We start from the raw sequence: 21,259 nt of genomic DNA, 5'->3' as shown, positions 1-21,259 counted from the left end.
CCCGACAGCCAATCGAATCAACACACACTGCTCCGAGCATAACCCGAGGCTGTCTACCTGTCTGTGTTCAGCCGACAACAGCCTTTACTTTTGTAATTACTGTCTAGTACTGTTGCACTGAATGGACTAAATTCAAGTATTTAACCCTCAAAGACCAGACCTATTTTTGTGGCAACTCCTTTTCAAAGTGATTTACCACCATTTATTATAATATTACCCTCTGCATTTTGTATTTTTCAGAGAAAACCAGGTATTTGCCTATACACTTGTGCTCATCAGTTTACATACCCTGACAGAATGTGCATGGGACAGTCTTGGCTGTTCTAACATGACAATGACCCAAAACACAAGGCCAAGTTGACCTGTCATTGGCTACAGCTGAAAAAAGTGAAGGTGAAGGAGTGGCCATCTCAGTCTCCTGACCTCAATATCATTGAGCCACTTTGGGGAGGTCTCAAACATGCAGTTCATGCAAGAAAACACAACATCTTAAAGGAACTGAAGGTGTTTTGCCAAGAACAATGGGCAGCTTTACCATCTGAGAAAATCAAGTGCCTCATCCACAACTACCACAAAAGACTTCAAGCTGTCATTGATGTTAAAGGGGTCCATACAGAGGATTAAGAACTAGGGTATGGAAACTTTTGATCAGGGTCATTTGGACAGTTTCTGTTAAAAAGAGCAAACACATTTGTTTCATAATAAATGGCTTCACCCAACCATTAGCCACGAGTGAAAGATAAAGTTTTTGTATTATCATTCCTATTCTCTGAAAAATGATCAAAGAATCACAAATTCTGCCAGGGTATGTAAACTTATGAGCACAACTGTATTTAATTTACTGATAATGTACAGGTTCATGAAGCTCACAGTAAAGTCAAAGGATATTGTATTAAAACTGGGAAAACTGAGGCCAAAGTGACTTTTTAAGCAAAATATTTTATTAATTGAACATAAAAATGATCAACAACCACTGTCATTCATCCCACTACACGTGATTTACTAATGAATCATTGTTAGAAGAGATGACATTGTTTCCACGTTTACTACGAAGCCGCTACACGTCCAAATGGGTTGTATCTGATGATGATGAAAGCTGAGAAACTGCATTTTACTTGAATTATTTACATGAATTGATAGGATTAGTGGTTCAGAAGTTATTAAACATTTTAGATCAGAGGATGCTTTGGTTGCCAGCGGCTGTTTAGGTCTTTGAGGGTTAACCCTTTAGGCGCTAAAGGGTTTTTTTTTTTTTTAAATATTCAGTTTTGATATTACGATTTCGTGAAGTTGTCTGTTTCGTTCAGTTATGTTGCTTGTGCTTAAAGGGTTAACTTCATTGCCCAATTTTCTCATATTTGCAAGAAAACCAATCACTTAAATATACACATTACTTTACACTAAAGTACTAAATAATGAGTAATTTGTAACCTATGATATTTCACATGTCTCCTTCTCTACATGGTTGCTGAACTCTTACAAATAGCGTTAAGTTGAAGCCTTTAAGTGCATCTTTGTGTTTGCCTTCATTTAACAAGAATATAACACTTCTATAAACAGCATTTATGACAACAGTTCTCAGCACTGACACAGCAGCTCCCACCAATGATGTGTAGATGGCCTGAAGTTAACCCCAACCATTAGCCTACTGTCAAAAGGAGGCGTGTCTTAAACACACATGTTCTGTAGTGCATCAACATGAGCCTTTACGATCTACACACCGATGGTCTTCGAGATGCGCCGCAGTAATCTAGTTTAAATCTAATCTCAGACTCCAAAATTACATCTTTATGGTGATTTGGTCATTGTCAGTGAGTGATTTTGACTTTAAACACAATATACTCCTGAAAATAAGAACAGATTTGAATGAAAACTGCATATTATGTAGCAGCAGCAGTTGTGATTGTGAAGTAATTCTTGAAATCTTTTATTTTATTTCTCCTTCCCTTGGCGGGAGAGTCAGAAAGTACATTTCAGACACTGCTCCTGTAAAATAGCATTGTGTGGAGACAAACCATCAAGCAGACAAGGCAAATAACACCAAGTTCTCCAGTGTTTCCTCTATAATTGTATTCTCGTAAGCCTGTAAAACACTATCAGACACTGCAGCTTTCCAGAGGGACCTATACTAATCAAATATTTTTAGGTGTGCTGGAAGCTACTTAATGAAAAACCCACTCTTAAACACTTAAATACCTCAAGCTGGTGCTATTATGTTGTTTAGAGATGGATTTTAGACAACATAAAGTGACTTCACAAAAATAGCTACGCACAAGTAAAGGAAAAGTACAAACAAATTACTGCCTGTGAGGTTAAGAGGACTTTGCTGGTACAACTCTTTCCACAAATAGTTACACCAGTAGCTGAACATCAACAAGTTACTGCACTTGGGAAGAGGAGGAGAGGGAGTGTGAGTGTCAAAAGGCACCGTGGGAAGCGAAGGCAAACATCCACTGAACCGACAAGAGAAAGCGGAGGGGAAACTGTGTTCAACAAAAAAGGCGAATGACAACCGTTTATTCACAGAACAACAGAATGCGCTGGACATCCCAGTGTGATGATTTACAAGAAAGTAGGAGCAGCTGAAGATGGAATTTTCCTCTGAGGCAGGGCGTTCCACTCTTTTAGCAAACGGCAAGGGAAACTCCACACTTACACACAAACACGCTTGTTGCATTCCTGCACAGACACAAGCACACATGAAAACAAAGCGCGTAAACACACTTAGACAAAACCGCATAACACGTTTCTATGCGTTTGTGGCCCTTTTCTCTCCTTCATCTTTGCTCTTTTACAGCATTTCCCTGCTCACAGTGCCTACCTCTCATGGTACATTCAGAGCATGAACACCCAGAGTCAGCAAGTCTGGACACAGCTGCTGAATATTCAGCCTCGTGCACCCCTCTCATCTTCTCACCATCTCTACCTCTCCTCTCCTTACTCTCCCACCTTAAACTCTTCTTATTTACCTCCCCCCACCCCTCTCTCCGGAGCCGGTCTTACTCTCAATTTTCATTCCTCCCTGCCTCCTCTGTAGCTCTACGGCTCTGCCTCTTCCACCGCCGCTGCTCTCTGCGCTCCACTTTCATTAAGGGGCTCTCCTCTGATAGCCCTTCATATAACACTTAATCATCATAACAATAAGAGCACTCTCTCTCTCTCTCTCAGACGAATCACCTCGAGGGGCCGGTCCTAAAGATCCTCCGCTAACTGATGTCATTAACTGCCAGGTTGCTGATTGGGTGGAGCTGCGCAGGAGAGCCCGCCCCAGGTGTTTGACGGAGGGCTCAGTGGGAGCATGCGGGTCGGACAGGCCAAGGACATTCCTCTTATGGAGAAAATACACACACATATACACATACACATACGAGCGTTCGCGTGTGTTTGCGCACACACATGTACACGGACACAAAAGCTCTTGCCGGGAAGCAGAAGACAAGGCGTGTTTGGTTTTGCAGTCAAGAGAGAGATGAATAAGACTATTGAATAAGGGGGAGGGAGGTTTGAATAACAGTATTTTACATGAATGGATCTTCAGGGAAATGACTGCTCCGTTGCTCCCTCCGCTCTCTATTTTCGGCTGTGATTTGACAACAGGGTTGACTGTGTGTCTGTGTGTGTCTGTGTATGTGTGTGTGCATTTTGGCTGATTGAGTCTATGCTCCTATCAAGCTGTGGATGTGACAGTGTGCCATATTATGTTGTTGTGGGTGTGTGCATTGATGAACAGTGACGGCGGCACACAAACAAAACTGCGCACACACACACACACGCCACACACACACACTCGTCCCAACCACAGCAAAATCACAGCTGTTCTCAGTTGCTATGCGGCAGTCTCACCATCGTCTCAGATAACACACACATACGCACACGCATACAAGTGTGAGACGGGGACAGTTACACTAGACTTGGCAGGGTCGGAAGGTCACAGGGGTATTGTGACAAAGTTGCCTAGCAACAAACACACTGCACATACATTTTTCCAGCGTGATCTGCTGCGCGCCCCTGACCAGATCTGAATGTGGTCATGATGAATATGTTGACAGTCTATGATTGTTTTGCACCTGCTGCTTAACGTCTGCGAAGAAATGTGTTGAATGTGCTGGTGCTTCATAATAGACCACAATAAATCTTGCACCATTGTTAGCACTCCTCAGTGAAACCAGAGTACAGTTAGCAGCATACTAGCTTGTTTGTGTGCAGCTACTGTAAGGTAGAAGAGGACCATATACACTCATGTCTCTGGGACCCTTTTTATAGACTGCTCTGTTTGACTATTAAATGTCTCACACGATAAAGTGTACGTCACAGGTGCACTTGCCATTGGAACTGAGTCTTAAAAACAATTGTTACACAGTAAGAGCAAACTTGAATTGCAGTTTGTGTATCTTATTGTTATTTATACAGATACTGTATTTCCTCATATAGTGACTATGGCTATTATTTACCTAAGCTACTGAAGTTAACAGACCTTTATTTGAAGAAAGTGTCTTTATTTCTAATTCCTTCTGTTTGAAAATTGATCATTTTTAGTACAAAGCTCCTGTTTAACCAAGTCACTGCATTAAGCTGTTAATTAAAGTCAACATCAACACCAACAGTGGAAGTGCTGGGAATTTGTCCTTACACAAAAACCTCTTGTAATGTTATATATAATTAGGTTTTGACAGTAGCTAATGGTGAATGCTAGGCTTCTCAATAGGACTTAAACATGCTCACACCTACATTTTTTTTGGTTAGTTTGTTGTTCAGTTCCAGATTTGTTGATTCATGCCTTTTATGTTCACTGATTCACATTTATTATGACTTAGATTTGATTAGAGGCAAATCATTGCTTGAATTTTACATGCTAGTTGTAAATAATGCCGACTTTACTATTCATTTTACTTCTAAGGACTCTTTTCAACTGCAGTAGCGAAACAAAAATTTGAGGTAAAGAACAGCGGCATTTAAAAACTGACTTTGAAAGCCTACTCGACAATAATAGTTGAATTTTATGACTAAATATTCTCATACTGTATGTTGTGTGCTGTGGATTTCTATTACCACTTTTAGTTTTGTGTTTTGTGGCACCAGATTTGCACGAGAAGGATGTTTATCCACCTGTACTTGGGCTCTTATTTATTTTATTTTTTTACATTAACCAGTCCCCTGTCCATAATCAGACACCCTGCTTTTAATCGACACCCAGTTTTTTCCAAGTATTGTCTGTTACATCCCTGCAGAGCCAGCACCTGTGAATAATACTACCAAACCTAGAATAAAAAGCAAAAGCTGCCTGCGACTCACAAAAGCGTGTTTCATGAGCACAGCAGGTAGGTCAGCCCATCTATGTACTGAATTGTTTATAGGTTATCGCTGGAACAAGGCTCCTGTCCTCTCCTCCTTTATCCCTGAGTGGGCGGTGGTGTTTTAAAGCATAAATGTTGAGCTGGGGAGGGAACACAGGGTTCTGCAGAAGCTCAGTCATGCACCGTTTTAAGGTTAAAAAGTACACCGGTCCTTCCCACCCTGGCTGAAACAGACCCCTTTACCCGGACGTTGCAGATTAGTATCATTTGTTTACTACATGGCATGTGAAAATAGTTTATGCTCTTCTGGAGGAAGATCTGTGGAGTCTTTAACCCTTTATCAGGCAAGTGACTATTTTTGGTAATTTCCACATACATTACAAGACAGTGATAACAGTTCTAGTGAGGACAGTGAGTCAACAATCTCAGGTCCAATGTGGCCTACAGGGTCTGTAAGGTCCACCTCTGCATGAACAGTGAGTGTACCTGCTTTGTTAGGTACCATGAAGTAATGGTACTAATGTAAGGAATGATGTTCAAAGGGATAATGTGGATGTTGACAGGAGTCTGGATCAGCACTTATGTTGAAATGTTCTAAAAGTGATGTTCTAATGTTCTAAAATACATGTTCCATTCACCTTACATGTGTTTTTCTTGTATTATTTATATTTACTTCTTGGATTTTTTTTTTTTTGGCCACTTACAGGTAAGGAACCAAATATGGTAACTTCACTGACCTTGACTTTGTTTATTTATTTATTTCAAATTTGCATTAAAATCAAACTACAAAAGGATTATATAAAAGAAAGTCCAACATTTGAAAAGGAGTGGGATGAAGTTTAATGTATAATCTCCCACCCCCTTACCCAATCCTTCAACCTACCCTAAATTCTTATGTCAGATCCCATAAGTAACTCAAAAATCCTCACATATCAGACTAAATTCTGACTATGCACAAAACAAAAAATTGCTGTATGTATCAAGGATAGACTGTCCATTTTGCAGCAGCATTTCACATGAAAGTAAACGCTGTCCTTTTGTAGCAGTAATAGTGCACATATCAAAAACAAAAATAAACTGTCCATTTCATAACAATAATACACATATTAAATTAGATCTTCTATATAACAATAAAAAATTACAAACATTCACAAAAGTAATGAAGTCTTGTTATGTCCTCCAATAACACACAGATTGAAATTTTGAATTTCAGAGTACTTTTTTGAGTACCTATAAAGGGTTAAAAGAAACTAGATTATGTTAACAGGGTTGTTCACTTAAAATCAAATCAAACTTTAGTAAAGTGTTACAAACTAGGAGTGTGGGGTTTATGAGACAAGAGCAGAGGCTGTCCAATAAAGACAAGCTGCTGACTTACAGTATTAGTGTTTGGAGATTGACCAGGACTAGAGACTGTATCAGTATATCTTTGTGGCACTACGAACATGAAGTACATCTTTTAAATGTCCCCAAATTAAATGGATTCTTTTGATTCTCTCAAACTATTTCAATTTGGAATTAAAGGGTTGGTTTGGATTTGAGTCGGTCCACGTGAAATCTCCAATTTTTTTTTTTCAGATCACCAATATGTCAAAAACTAATGAAGACAAAGGCTGAAATTTTGCATGATGTTTCCACGGACAAATAATATTATTTTCTGAAAATATGAGGCAAATTGGAGATGGTCAGTCCAGAGTATTTCAGAGGTGAATTTATTCTTCTTTTATTTTTAATGTGGGGCTGCTCATCAATAGTTAGTGTAGTATCTTGCCTTGATTCATTTAGTAGTTTGGATTCAAGCACAACCACAGTCAGATCATAACACAAACCATTTAACCAAATAATTGAGGCAGTGGTAGACCAGCAAACACAAGTGTTCTGTGGTAAAATTAATGCTTTTATCAAAAGCGTCTGGCAGCTTTAAAGAGAGTATTATAACAGTTTCAGCTCAGTTGGAAAGTTCTGCTGACAGCAAAGAAAAGTCATGCAAAAGTATAAATCATCTCTATAAATAAAAATAAATATAAACATTATGCAATTTCTACTGCTAGAACTTTCAACAGTAAAAGCCCCTTCAGTTATTATTTTTCCCAATAAAAGCCCTAAACATACTTTTCACTTAGACACTTAGATCATTTCAGCTAAGGTAGAATAGCTTAATCACACCTCATTTAGTGATATATGTTCACTATTTGATTCCATTGGAATAGCTGCAAGTAATGTTAAACATTAAACACTGGTGACAGGGAATCAAATGAGATGGTGTTTTTGCACATCTTCATCAAAAATGCAACATACTGGACATTTAAGAGGTAGGCTGTAAAACACTTGTGACCATATCCTGATGCCAGTTCACTCAAATGTGTAGCTGCATTCAGTTAATGATGCATAATTTTTGTTTGTATGTGATGTTTCTTAATAAACTGATTTGTATGCATTCTAGTGTACACTCACACAAGTACACATTCTATAAGATGTATGTATTGGAATGATACAAATAATGACATGAGGTGTATTTTTTTTTAACTAAATCTTTAGTGCAATAGATGAATAGATGAGGCTTTTGAAAAATTAAGCTAAAAGCAGTGTCCTCTGTATCTGCCTCAGTTGGTGATGTCACTTGTCAGCTGCTCCGTCTCCTCCATCTTTGCCGTCTCTTTTCCACTGTGAGCAGTGGAACAAAGCAGGGATGGCAGAGAAACTTATCTTTAAAAAGAAAGTGCAAAGTGTTGTGGAATAATTTGGAAAACTGTCACAGAGAGCGAATCCTATCTCAGAGAATGCCAGTCACACAACACACAAACGCACACACACAGAAGCTTTTGAGCAAACGCACACACTTGCATAGATGCACACACACAGGGACTTTGGTGTTTACATCATATGGGAAGGTATTTTTTCCCCTCACACTGCCAGGGAACAGGCCCACGCATGGACACACAGACGCTGACTAAGGCCCTAAGACTCCTGGTCGGGATAGGGGAGGAGGGGGGAAGCGTGTGCATGTGTGTAACATGTGCATTTGTATTTGTACATATGTGTGTAAGTACTGTCACTGTGTAATGTAAGTATATTTAAGTTGTGGACTTTGCCGTTTTGTCCAGGTATCATCTAAAGTATACATAGGTTTAACTGTGGTGTGTATTCATATGTATTTGTACGTGTACTTGCAGCACTATCGAACCGTCCTGTTCACTCTTATGCCGGTGTGCTGGTGCTTAGCGGAATGTGCAATACAGTTTGTGGTTTGGCCTCTGTAAGGCCAAGCTAATGCTAATCAGTTTATAAGGAAAATCTGCATATTTTGTGTTTGTGCATGTGCAAGTGTGTGAGTTAAACCACGTGCATCTGTGTGTGCGCGTGCTGCTTTCGTGCAGCTCTTTACTTTATAAACTCTTAAGTCACTGTGTGGAGTGAAATCCCTTTTGGTTTGGGGTTTGAGGTTTGAGGAAAAGAGAAAAAGGAGAGGACGGCAGAAAGACAAAGTGTTTGTGTGTCTTTGTGTATGTTCAGGTCTGTTAAATATTCCCAGTTCTATCCAGGCTGATGCTCCAACCACAATGCTGGGAGAAAACAACAGGCGGCCTATTCAACCCAAGACACAAATAGAGCACTCTTCCTCTCTGCTTAAAAACCCCTCGTTCAAACAGCAGGCTAAAAACAGATATTTTTGTTGGGGAGCTTGAAGAAGGCCAAGCACTGAATCGCTCGTTTTTCTCCATGACGCCGTGTTTTCTTTTCTCAAAATAAGAACTGGCACGCACAGTATCTGTGCAGACAGCCCAGCATCATCTCATTCTCCTTTCATTCACTGCCTGCCTGCCACTGTTGCCGCCTCTAAGGATGAGAATCAACAAAGGTCAGACGGTCGCAGACGAAGGGCAACTAGGCGATGGAGTTACCAGTTGTGAGACAGTGAAGTATCCATTTCATACAAAAGCCATTCTCAGAGGGGTAGCAACAGGCTGTGTGTGAGCGTTCGTGCTGCAGTTGCATCTTTAAATCCCTTACGTTGCTACAGAAGACACAATGAAGTATGGATTAGCTGTGAAGTCTTTTCACTTTATGGAAGGAAAAGTAACAAGAAAAAGGGAAAAGAAGGGGAGGAGTAAACACATTATATAAATCAGATGGTTCCTGAGGTCATTTTTGTCTCCACACACAATCATGCATGCCAAAGCACACACACACACACACACATACACACCTACACACACATACAAACACACACAGCGCGTATGGTTGCATCCACTTATGACATCACTGTAGCTAGCCAGAAAGACAGGAGTAAGAGAGAGCCAAGCTGACGTCATCCCATTCACTCAATGTCAATTACGTAATCACGGGGTCCAACGCCTGCAGGACAGGCATGCTGTGTGTGTGTGTGTGTGTGTCTGTGTGTGTTTTTGTGATTGCATGCAGGGTAAGAACACATAATTGCAATCTCATGTGAGAGGAGACATAAAATGAGGCCTGCTGATGACATCATCAGCGAGAAGCGGCCCAGCGTAAGCGTGGCGTCTGTGACACGGTGAGAGTGTTTGGGTTGAAGAGGAGGAGACACAGCGGCTCGATGAGTTATGCAACGCAAATCCAACTCAACAGACTAGAAAGGGTCCTTTTTCGCCTTGTCTGTGTACAGTGTGTGTATGTGTGTTGAGCACAATGTGTGTCTTAAGTGACTTTTCTGTAGCACTTTTACTTGAGGCAAAGAGTGCATAAAAAACACACACACACAAGCACTCACACATACAGCTGAAATGCACACTGAAATCTACACACACATGAATATACATACACACTCACTCACTCTCCCCCCCAACTTATAAACAAAGCTTCCTAAGGACAGGAAATCCTTCCACCCACGTTCCTGTGTTGCTTGGCAACCACAGCAGCGTCACCGTGTGCATGCCTCCACCGCTGAAAACAGCACACGCTCACAAACATAAAGACAGACAGACACACACACACACACACAAACTGTATTTCCTTGAACTCTGCTCCTTTAAAAGCACAGAAAAAACTCAAGACAACTGAGCCAAAGCTGAGCAGGCTGATATTCGCCACAGCTGCCCTCCAATTTGTCAGCTATGGATCTAAACCAAACATGACATCACCCCTTGTAAACATAAAACACTTTTTCCCCATTTATAAGCTCTATTTTTACACTCGCTGACGTCTTTTAATGCGTGATGTAGTGAGTGAGTGTGTGTCTCTGCTATGCCCGTCAGTGTGTATTAGTGTGCAGGCACTTGTGTGCCACTGAGTGAGGATGCGACCAGCAATAGCTCAGCACAACTAAGTAGCGAGAGGCTAATTGAGCAGAGGTGCCCCGCACTGTGGACAATGAGTCCATTTCAAATCAGCAGGAGGCCTATTGAAGACAATTATAACCTGGGGGATACAGAGGAGCATTATTCTTCTAAGCCATCTTGGCCACTTAGACCGACTGTGTTTCCACTGCAATTTAAAACCCTGCTTTTAACTCTCCTGCTGTTTTAACACATGAACTAGAACATATCAGGCACAGTTAACCGATTTACAAACCCTGAAAAGAAATGACGGACTGTACAGTCTGTCATTAAACAAGTTCTATATCAGTGAAAAAGTTATGTTTAGCCCAAAGAGAGAAAGCGGTTTTATTTCCTCTTCAGGTTTTGTTCTCTAAAATAGGCTAATTAAATGAGGAACGTACCAATATTTTTGCAAAAAGTGGGTTGTTTCTTCTATTTAGTGTAATTTAAGTGTTTTATACTAGAACAACTACAAAGTGCACTTTTTGAGCAGGCTGAGCTCATTTTCCATCAATACTAAAGCCATGGCATTAAAAAGATACACTCTCACGTTACACTGTCGAATCCGCAAATTTCCTGCTGGCTATTGATGGATGTTTTGAAAGTCAGCAAAGTTTATAATTGTGTTTCAAAGTGTATTTGGGGCATCTGATGGTTCAGGGCGCGATTTAGAACACTGTACTATTTAGGCAGATTTCATAGGTGATTAAAAAGTGAAGTTTTTTTTGGGTGGGGTGAGGTGTTATTCACACCCACAACTTCACACCTTTGAGGAAACTCTATGACACACAAACTGAGGGTTATATGAGCTATCGACACAGTTATCAACTCATAGATCCCGGAGCCCCATTTGAGTTTTTTCAGTTTCCAAACTGAAACTCTCAAAGATCACAGTGAAGTATGACAAGATAACTGTAGCTTTAGAGTCACGATATGTACCATGTGAGATGAGAGACACAGTACACTGAGCCATTTCACACATAACTAGATGTGTTTTAACTATCTTTACCACAAACTGCAACTTTCTTGACTCGTAAAATTATATTTTAAATAGACAAACAGTTGTAGTTGGCAATAAAAAAAACTATTGACTGGCATTTATTTTTTTCCATTATAAGTTCTGATTGGGTACAGCAGAAGGGGTGGGACTTAAATGTATGCTAATAATTGTAACTAATTTATGCAAACTAGCCAAATATTACAAAGTACCAGTGAAAGTAATGAAAATGTTGCAAAACAAAATCCTTTCACAGTCTTGGTAGAGTAGCATTACCCCTACAACAACTACAGAGCAGTTTATATGAAAAAGATTTCTTTGAATAAACAGAAGCACTAAAAATTCCACCTGAACATGAGAGTGGTTTGACAAACAATATCAGACATTAACACCTTCTAGCTATTTGCTGGCAAATTGTCGCTGGAGGAATAATTCATAAAATGACCACTAGAACACTTATTAAAGGGTCCAAATAAAGTGAATAACACCAGAATGATTGCTGGGGGAAAATGTACTCAGTATTTTTAGAGGAAACTTGTTGTTTTTTTTTTAATGGAAATTAGATTTTTTTTTTGGTGCCAGCATCTGGCGGCCATGAGTTGCATTACCCCTAGAGATACTTACTTGATATTCACTACACATCTGGAAAAACACCTGATAAATGACAACACCAGACAGAGCTAGCACCACCACTACCTACTTAAACATTAATAAAAACGGAAACAAGCATGGAGCTGTATAGCTGTTAATAAGTTTATCATCTTACTGGTGCAGAAAGATTTACCAGTTTTTCAAGATCAGCTGTAATAAGTACTTCACCACTACTTTGAGCAGTACAAGTAGCCAAATTACCATCAACTGACACCTGCCATGTGTCATGTGACCCTTTCTGAATCCTGAATCTGAAAATTCTGAATCTTATAAAAAAAAAAAAAAAAAAGGGTTCACTGTTGATAATGATGTAAAAAAAAAAAAAAAAAAAAAAAAAAAAAAAAGCAGCGATGGGGAAACAAGGTCTTAGAGGTGGTTAATGATGCTTTGAAGATGTTATCTTTCCTTTTTTTTTGGTGGGTGTGAACGCTGCCTAATTAGTTTAACTATATTTAGTGTGCTTGGATCGAGCCCTTGACAACAGGAGTGGAAGAGCCATTATCTATGATACCAAGTCAGAAGTGCCTCCTCGCTCCAGCTATAGCCATATTTTTACATTAATTTAAGCTCTAACAATATGCATTACAAAGGCACCACAACAGGATCCATGTATGTCTTTGTTAACCAGTTGTCTGTAGCTGTAACACCAAGAAACAATGTCAACACTGAGCCGTCTGTGTCCTCTTTTCACTGTGTAAACATTTAGTCCATCAAACCCCTAAAAACTAAGTAAGTCAGGAGATTTTCATCACTTTTGCTGATAAGGTGCACTTCTGTAGCATAGAACTAAATGTACTGTACCCCTGCAGTACATTTTTTTTTTCTGACGGTGCATTTTAGATGCTCTGCCATATGGCTCATGGGCCACAGCTGACCAGTGCACAGCAGTGGGTTTGCAGTGTAGCTCCAGGCGTGGGTAATACAATCGAAAATATCAAACAAGCCATTTTTGAGTATTTATGTTGAATAAATCATGCTCTGGCATCCAAGAAAGTGTCTGATGTTTTTATTCAAAACCGCCGATTCAATTCATTCATACATGAATAATAGATCCATTATGGACTGTTTTAGCTGTGTTAAGGGAATCAGACTAACAACAGTTGTACTGAGAGCACTAACCCACTGAGCTATCCATACCAATTATCTGTGTCTGGGGTGGAGTCTGAATTCAATATTCAATTTACAACTATTCAAACCCCCCCAAAACCCCCCATCAGAGCGTCCAATTGAAAAACTACTGGTGTCACAAGACCCATAACAGACACAACGGTATCTGGTTCCTCGGGAGACCCTGAACTGTCTCAAAAGTGAAAAAGAAGCAGCTCGGGCTAACTGAACGTCGCGCCACAGGGGTGTCCATTGAGAGACGGGGAGAGGTGGAGGGGTGAGAACTCCATTGAGCGCAGCCATGGGGGGTCAATATGTGAATGAACGTTTGCCATGGAGGTGAATTATGAATGAGCAGCACTCTGAGCACTCCTGGAGAGAGCATGTCAGCCCCGTCTCCTTCACTCCATCTCCTCCTCCTCCTCCTCCTTTGCCGCTTTCTTTCCATTTCCCTCCTTCTTCCAGTCCTAAAACCTACCCCATTTCCTCCATCAGCCCTTTTTCCCACCTCTGTCTCCCTTTCAGTCTCTCGGATTAATCTCCTCATCTCGCCTCATTCTCCATCATCTGATCACTTTTTCTTTTTCTTTTCTAACCCCTCTCCTCCTTCCTCCTCTCCCACCCTCAGACCCCCCCCCCCCCCCGTCTCCATCCAGACCAGGGGGAGACAGAGGTAGACAACACTCGCCGTCTGTCTGAAGAGACGACAGAACATTCTTTCCCTCCACATACATATTTACACAGCCTCAGATGAATACACACACACACACACTCACATGCACACAGTAGCAAAAGATAATACAAAAGCAAACAGTCCTGCACGTGCAAAGGCAGACGCATGCATTAAGTGAGATGCTCTCGGGCACTGACACACACACACATTTCTCCCAGCTGTTCTGCTGGCCATGAAGCTTGTGTGTATGTGTGTGTGTGTGTATTCGTCTGTGTGTAATCCAATGTGCTGCTGCTCAGCCTGTGCCACGCTCTCTCCTCTGTTGCTGTGCGTCTGATCAGATCTGCCTCCCTCAACCTGTTTGCCGTCTATGGCACACACACACATACACACACACACACACACACACACATATATAAGAAACTGCTACTACTTATCAAGCAGTGTCAACGGAGCTCTCACAAAACAGAAAATTCATTCAGTGCTGCTTTTGCAACCACTCTACCATACCTGCTGCACTAAAAACTCTGCTTACTCACACACACACACACACACACATTAGTTTAAAGAGACTCTTTAAAGGGAGCGTTATCCTCATTTTTTCCTTCGCTCAACTTAGGCAGCCTTTTTGGAGAAGTGTGTGTTGGAATGAGATCACACTGTTCCCTATAAAGTATGGACTCCTTTGGATCCCTTCACTCCAGTTTACAGCGGTCAGCTCACTTACACACTTTGGTCCCCCCTTTTTTTAGCTTGTGTAAAAACAACCACAAAACTCTCTCACACACATATTTATATATAGAGGTTAGACACACACATACACACTTCCACTGTGATACATAGCCTATACCCCCCTCCTCTCTCTCTCTCTCTCTCACACTCTCACACACACACACACACACACCTCCACTCTTCCCTTTAAGTGCAGAGCCATGCACCTCATGTCAGCACACACACCTCCAGCCCAGACTCAGCCACCAAAAGCCCCGGAAAGTCACCTTAGGATCTCTCCGCGTTCCAGACGAGCCCCTTCTTCACACTCTTCCCTCTCCCCCGTTGTCAGACTTCTCTCTCCTCCTCTCCTCTCCTTCCTTCCTTCCTTCCTTCCTTCCTTCCTTCCGTCCTTCCTTCCTTCCGTGCCGTCCGTTCCGTCCGCTCCTCTCTCTCTCTCTCTCTCTCTCTCTCTTCGCTTCGGTGCTCGGTCAGTTCCCAGCGTTTTTCCCGAGCCCCTCCATATCCGCCCCGCCAGTCGTTTCTTACCACCAAGCCGCGCGCCGTTACGTACCGACACACACACACACACGCGCACACACACAAGCCGCCGCGTTCCTATAGTCTCTCTCTCTCTCTCACTCACTCTCTCTGTTTATCCCTCTCTCTGCACTCGCTCTCTCTCCTCTGCTCGGTAGAGTGTGCGTTATGTGAGTTTGTGTATATGTGCGTGTATGTGTGTGTGCGTGTGTGTGTTTGTGTGCTGTGCCTTGCCCCGCCAGCAGCAGAGGACTTCCCCCGGCGCCTGCCCTGGGTCCTACCGCCTGCCTACTTCACTGAAAGAATGCTGTTGTGTACAGAAAGCACAGCCGAAGATCGTCTGTGGTTTGGACGAGACGATCCACGCAACGGAGACACAAACAAAAGGCCAGCCGCTTTAAGCATCTGTATTTTTTTTCCACCAAAAACAGCGTCTGACTCTAAAATACATGTAGTTAAAGAGTCCTTTTATAAAACACCAACACAAAAGTCATTAGCATTGTGCCTGAAAATAATTTCTTTCCAAGTCTGTTTTGGATAACTCCCTAACACTCACTTATTTCATATATATATAAACAGAAAAGTTAAGAAAAAAATCATTTGTTGTAGGACTGAGCATGCAGTAATAATGTATATTTGTACAGAATGATGATCATGATCATTGTATACATTTTTCTTTTATCTTGTGGGTGTATTTTGTTTGCACTGTCACCTAAAAAACACTCACAAATGTCACAGCATTTACTTTTTTCTTTTACTTTTAATGTTTTCTGCTGTTACAGGTCTTTTTTTTTTTTCATTTTCTAACCATTAAGAATAGTTTACCATTACAACCATTAATTACCATTAATAAAACCACATATAACCATATAGTTTCTTCATCTTCCATAGAAATCAGCCTTTCATCCTTCAAAAAACCATAATGATTTGACATCTATTATGATAACTATCAATATACTGACTGATAATCAGCCTCTTTATTGTGATAACACTCTTGATGGTGGCGCCAAACCCTAACTGGGTGCACACAAATGTGAAGGTACCACACACAAAATCACAAACTGCATGCATGTGGATTTTTGCAGAGCAAACAGATCAGTGTGCTTTAGTTAAACACAGACAGAAAAATAATTGTGCAGTGCTACAGATGGCTGCTGTTCAAACCATCTCATTCAGACCAGTTAACATCCTAAGGCTGAATGTAGGTTTTTTTTCTCAGTAACTTGTTTTGAGTCTGTACCCAAGTGGTTGCTATGGCAACAGCAGGGCAGAAGCAGAGGCACAGAGCCATGCAAGGGTGTAGGAGCCATTATAGATGAGGAGGATGGAGGGGACATTTCCTCTGCACATTAAACCTGAGCTGTGTATGACCTATTTGCACAGATCATAAATCATATTTTTTTATGTTTGTGCTGAAGTCAAAGACTGGCAAAGCGACCTTTAAATCAGTTTTCTACATAATACATGTGAAAATACATTCCTGGTTTTCCCACACACACATAAATGCCCGAAGTGCTGCTCCATCTGTTTCCAAAATAGTTTCCAACGCATTAGTTATGAGGCACTAATGGAGAATACAAGAATGAGGATTAGCTTTTTAAACCAAGTGAGACATCCTCTCAAACATACTCAATCCTGGGTGCAGCTACCTTCTTCCTCATATCACCGCCCCTCCCTCCCTCTCTCCTCCTTCCTCAGAGCGTCATCAGGTTACCATAGCAACGGCCCGCCTATGGGAGACAGAGATCCGATCATTATGGACCATGGGATCCAGAAAGTGAAGGACATGATTTTTTTTTTTTTTTCTCGAGAACACAGGAAGTAGGGAAGCTTGAACTGGGTCTGAGTTAAACAGTCAGGGTACCTTTGCAGACAGTCTTAATGAGTGGCATTTATTTGGTATGATAAGGATGCACGCTACATCCATTTGAGCTCCTCAAAAAGTAATGCATATATTTGACTAAAACAAAGCAAAATGTGATTAGGGATTTCAGACAGGCTAGAATGATATGTAAGCATTTTGTCACATGAAACGGTTAACAAGAACTTTCTTGCACACTTCTGATTTAATGGATCTGACAGACGTGGCAGATAGGTCTACTGAAAGCTCAAAGTCAGGAAATCCAAATGTCCTCTCCTTTTATTTATGGGTGGGGAAAATCGAAGTGGGTAAAGTGCAATGCAGCATGTTCAAGTTAAAAGATGGAAGCACAAAATACACCAAGGAAACTGTTTTGTTTGATAAAGATCAAAGAGAATTGTTGGGAGAAGGAAGTGTGTTTACGAGTCCTCGAATCCAGGCAGCTTCTCCCTGCCCCTATTATTAGTGGGAGGCCATGTGTATGTGTGTGTGTGTGTTTGTACTGAGCGCCCAGAGGGCTGCATTAAGCTGAAGTGACAGTGGGGATCTTTAAGATGTCTTCCAAAGTTTGCTATTCAGTAAGATCTTATCTCTGAGCCCCAAAACAGGGGGAGAGGAGAGGAGAGGAGACGAGAGGAGAGGAGAACAAAGACAACACAAAGAAGCAGTGAAAGAGTGAGATCAAGTCCACGTAGCGCGATTAAGCTGAGACGTGTGATCATGATTTTAGCAGCAACGGAAAATTTAACAGGCTGTTTATCTGCAGAAGAAAATCAAGTTCAAGTTTCCGAGCAAATGGAGCCTCTTAAGCAATCTTCTAAATTTAAACTGTAAAAGTGGCATCAAGTCAATCAGCGCGGAATTAACTCCTCTTACTGATTAAGACATAAAGACATTAAGCAATCCACTGCAAAATTTAAGCATAAAAAAACACTCATTTCATATTTGCAATAAGTCTTTTAGATGTGTTTTCTGTGTGAACAAAGCAGGCAATTTAGTTCTTCAAAATATAGATCACGTGGTAAAATCAGGTGTAAATGGAGTTGAATAGTCTTTTAGTTCACTTTGGAGTGTTCTTCACTGAGGGAAATGACCCCTAAGTAACTAAATGGCATCCATGATGAGGTTCAGGGTCTCTAAACACTTAATTCTTCCCTGTAGTGTCTCCTTTAGGATACACTGGATCGTCCTTTAAGAAAAGAGACAATGCTGCCCCCAGTTCCATTTCACACTAACCCAGTGTTTTTCAACCTTGGGGTCGCCTGGAATTCAAATGGGGTCACCTGAAATTTCTAGTAATTGATAAAAAAAAAAAACCAACAACTTACTAATAAAAAATACTGGTGAGTTGAGAGAGACAATCCCAATACATAAAAGACATGACAAACTCTGAAGCTGAAACTGAGGCACTGTGGTACGGTTTTTCTTTCAAATGTTCTTTGTGGCCGGTTTAAGATGCTGCAGCTCTTTCATAATTCACAGTTTGAGTTATTTATTGTTTTTCAGTATTAGTTGTCAGCCTTGTAAATACAAGCTGGACTGACTGTACATATCCTGACAAAGGAAAATAAGTCTCACTTTCTGCAGTAATCTACACCTGACTTTTCTGCCTCCATCCATAATAATATCCATTATATAGCCTAAATGTCGTCTAAAATTAATGTTTATTTGCAACATAGTATAGCAAACAATTACATCAATTACATGATCAAAAACAAATTATTTTAGCAAAAAAAAAAAAAAGTCTCTGTTTTGCATGTCTGGGTCACCAGAAATTTGTGATATTAAAAATGGGGTCACGAGCCAAAAAAGGTTGGGAACCACTGCACTAACCCTTAAAGCAACACACCATCTGGGCATGAATGAAAGTAAATAATCAACATTGCCTATGCCGTAATTTTCCAACGTGCTTATGTGTTTTGTACTTTCATCAGTATGTTAAACCCATTTGGAGACGATGAACGCAACACTGTTGTTGTAAAATGATCAAAGTGAACTTAACATTTCAGCGTTTCCCATGCTCACTTTACATTAATTATTTCCTCATTTTGAGTGTTGTTGTATTGTCAGCCTTAAGGAATATCATTAATTAATCTGAATTCAGTCACAGATGCTGAAAGCCTTACCACATTATTCCACTTTAGCGGTTATAAATGTAACAATTATACCCCCTGTCACAATGGCCAACAGATTCACTAACATCTGACTTTTGTTTTCAGTGTGAAAATGTACCATCGCTAACAATCAGCGTTCATTCCCGGGTCAAATGACTCCGCAGTAGTTAGCCCTGATTAGCAGTGATGGAAACAACCGGATGCAACTGCTGTCTTCCGCCACTTTTCGATGCTCACTGAAAGTCCAGATTTACACGGCAAAGCAGGACGATTGTGTTATTGAACATTGTGTTATTGTTCAAGATGCAACACTGGCAAGACTTTGACATGAGAGAGAGTTTCTTATAATTTGAAGAGAACCAACTGTTGCTTGTTTACCAGGATGCTGAACACATATTGCAACAGCCGCAACTTGAAGGTGAGGCCAATGTAAAGCATGTTAAAGTGTAGAATCCTCTGTTAATAAGATTTTAAGGTTATTTTAAGGCTTTGACATCTGGTATGTTTGGTTTTGATTGACAGGTGTGACTGACTGTGCTGTTCTTTTTATTAAATGAAATGTATTTTTAGATGCGTGTACGTCTCATCTCTATAATAATGTCTGTCCATCTGTCAGACAGTCGTTGTTATGTTTAATATTTAAAATATCATGAGACATAATGTCTTCAAACTTGGCAATGTTCAGTTGGATGCAAGGATGAAGATTTTAGCAGCTAAAGACTGTCCCTTCTTCTATATGTGATATCTCAGGAACTTCAGTTTTTTTTTCTAATTTGTCACAAAAGTTTACTTGGGCTAAAGGATGAATTGATTACATTTTTGGTGGCTGAAGATCAAGATCACTGGAACCTGATACAACACAATGTGCTCAGACGTAGCTGTGGCTAAAAGGTTACACTAAAAAGATGTTTCATGAAGTTTGCAGTTCTACCATGTCAGTACGCTAGTGTTTAAAGGTGTGGGAGACTTTTGTGACCAATTTTTCATCAGATCTGTAAAACCTCAGTCATATCCTCAGTATCATGAATCTGTAAGTCTTTCTGTGATTACTCACCTGAATCTGTTACATAACGGTGAACAATTTTGAAGTGCCATCCACCATAAACAAAACCATTTGTTTACAAACCAAACCAGGAGGTCACTCAGGCATCTTTGGAATTTTGTCGCGACGTACATTGTGGGAAGCGAAGGCTCGCACAGCCACCTTACAGCGGCAGCTGGAACAGACACGATGCGGAAACGGCAGGAGCTCTCTTCCCTCAATGCATATTCCTCCAGACGTTTCTGCGTTTCAGCCGTTTTCCTGTCGTGTTTCATCCATATAATATCATATGGTTGTGCTGCCACTGTCAGGTAGCTGCACGAACCTCCCTTTCCCACAATGCACATCACGACAAAATTCCGAAGATGCCCGAGTTCCCTCCCAGCTCGGTTTGTAAACAAATGGTTTTGTTTATGGTGGATGGCACTTAAAAATTGTTCACCGTAATGCAAGAGATTCAGGTGAGTAATCACAGGAAGACTTACAGATTCATGATACTGAGGATATGACTGAGGTTTTACAGATTTGATGAAAAATTAGTCTCGAAAGTCTCCCGTACCTTTAACATTAGCTCACCCTCGCATATCTATTTGGATCGGTCCAAATATGACTTACATCTCCAAAAAGCCAAAATGGCAACAGCCAAAACAACTTAAGGCTCTAACTGGCACAAGAACTGAAACACAAATTCATCTATTGGCAGTGTCAAATGTGTCAGTCACCAAAAACTTAATCTTTGTCCCAATTTCTGGAGTCAAAACATTTTTATTTTCATACAGTCATACTAGTTGGGAGTGAGTAATCACTGTGAAAATGGTGACCATCTATCCATTCATTCATTTTCTGAACCCACTTTATCCTCACTAGGGTCACGGGGGTCACTGGAGCCTATCCCAGCTACTTATGGGCGAAGGCGGGGTACACCCTGGACATGTCCCCAGTTCGTCACAGGGCTGACATGTAGAGGCAAACAAT

At 40.8% G+C, this 21,259-nt stretch overlaps 1 protein-coding gene across 1 annotated transcript in view; it reads right to left on the bottom strand.

Moving 5' to 3' along the window:
* ches1 (checkpoint suppressor 1) overlaps positions 1-15,466 on the bottom strand; it is an 83,748-nt gene extending 68,282 nt beyond the window's left edge. Inside the window, exon 1 of the mRNA XM_030127846.1 lies at positions 15,015-15,466. The gene's annotated coding sequence lies outside the window, so the exon portion shown is untranslated. The remainder of the gene's footprint in view (positions 1-15,014) is intronic.
* Between the last annotated feature and the right edge of the window lie 5,793 nt (positions 15,467-21,259).

The sequence above is a fragment of the Sphaeramia orbicularis genome, chromosome 24 (genome assembly GCF_902148855.1).
Source record: "Sphaeramia orbicularis chromosome 24, fSphaOr1.1, whole genome shotgun sequence".
NCBI lineage: Eukaryota > Metazoa > Chordata > Actinopteri > Kurtiformes > Apogonidae > Sphaeramia > Sphaeramia orbicularis.
This window is presented reverse-complemented; position numbering and strand designations above follow the sequence as displayed.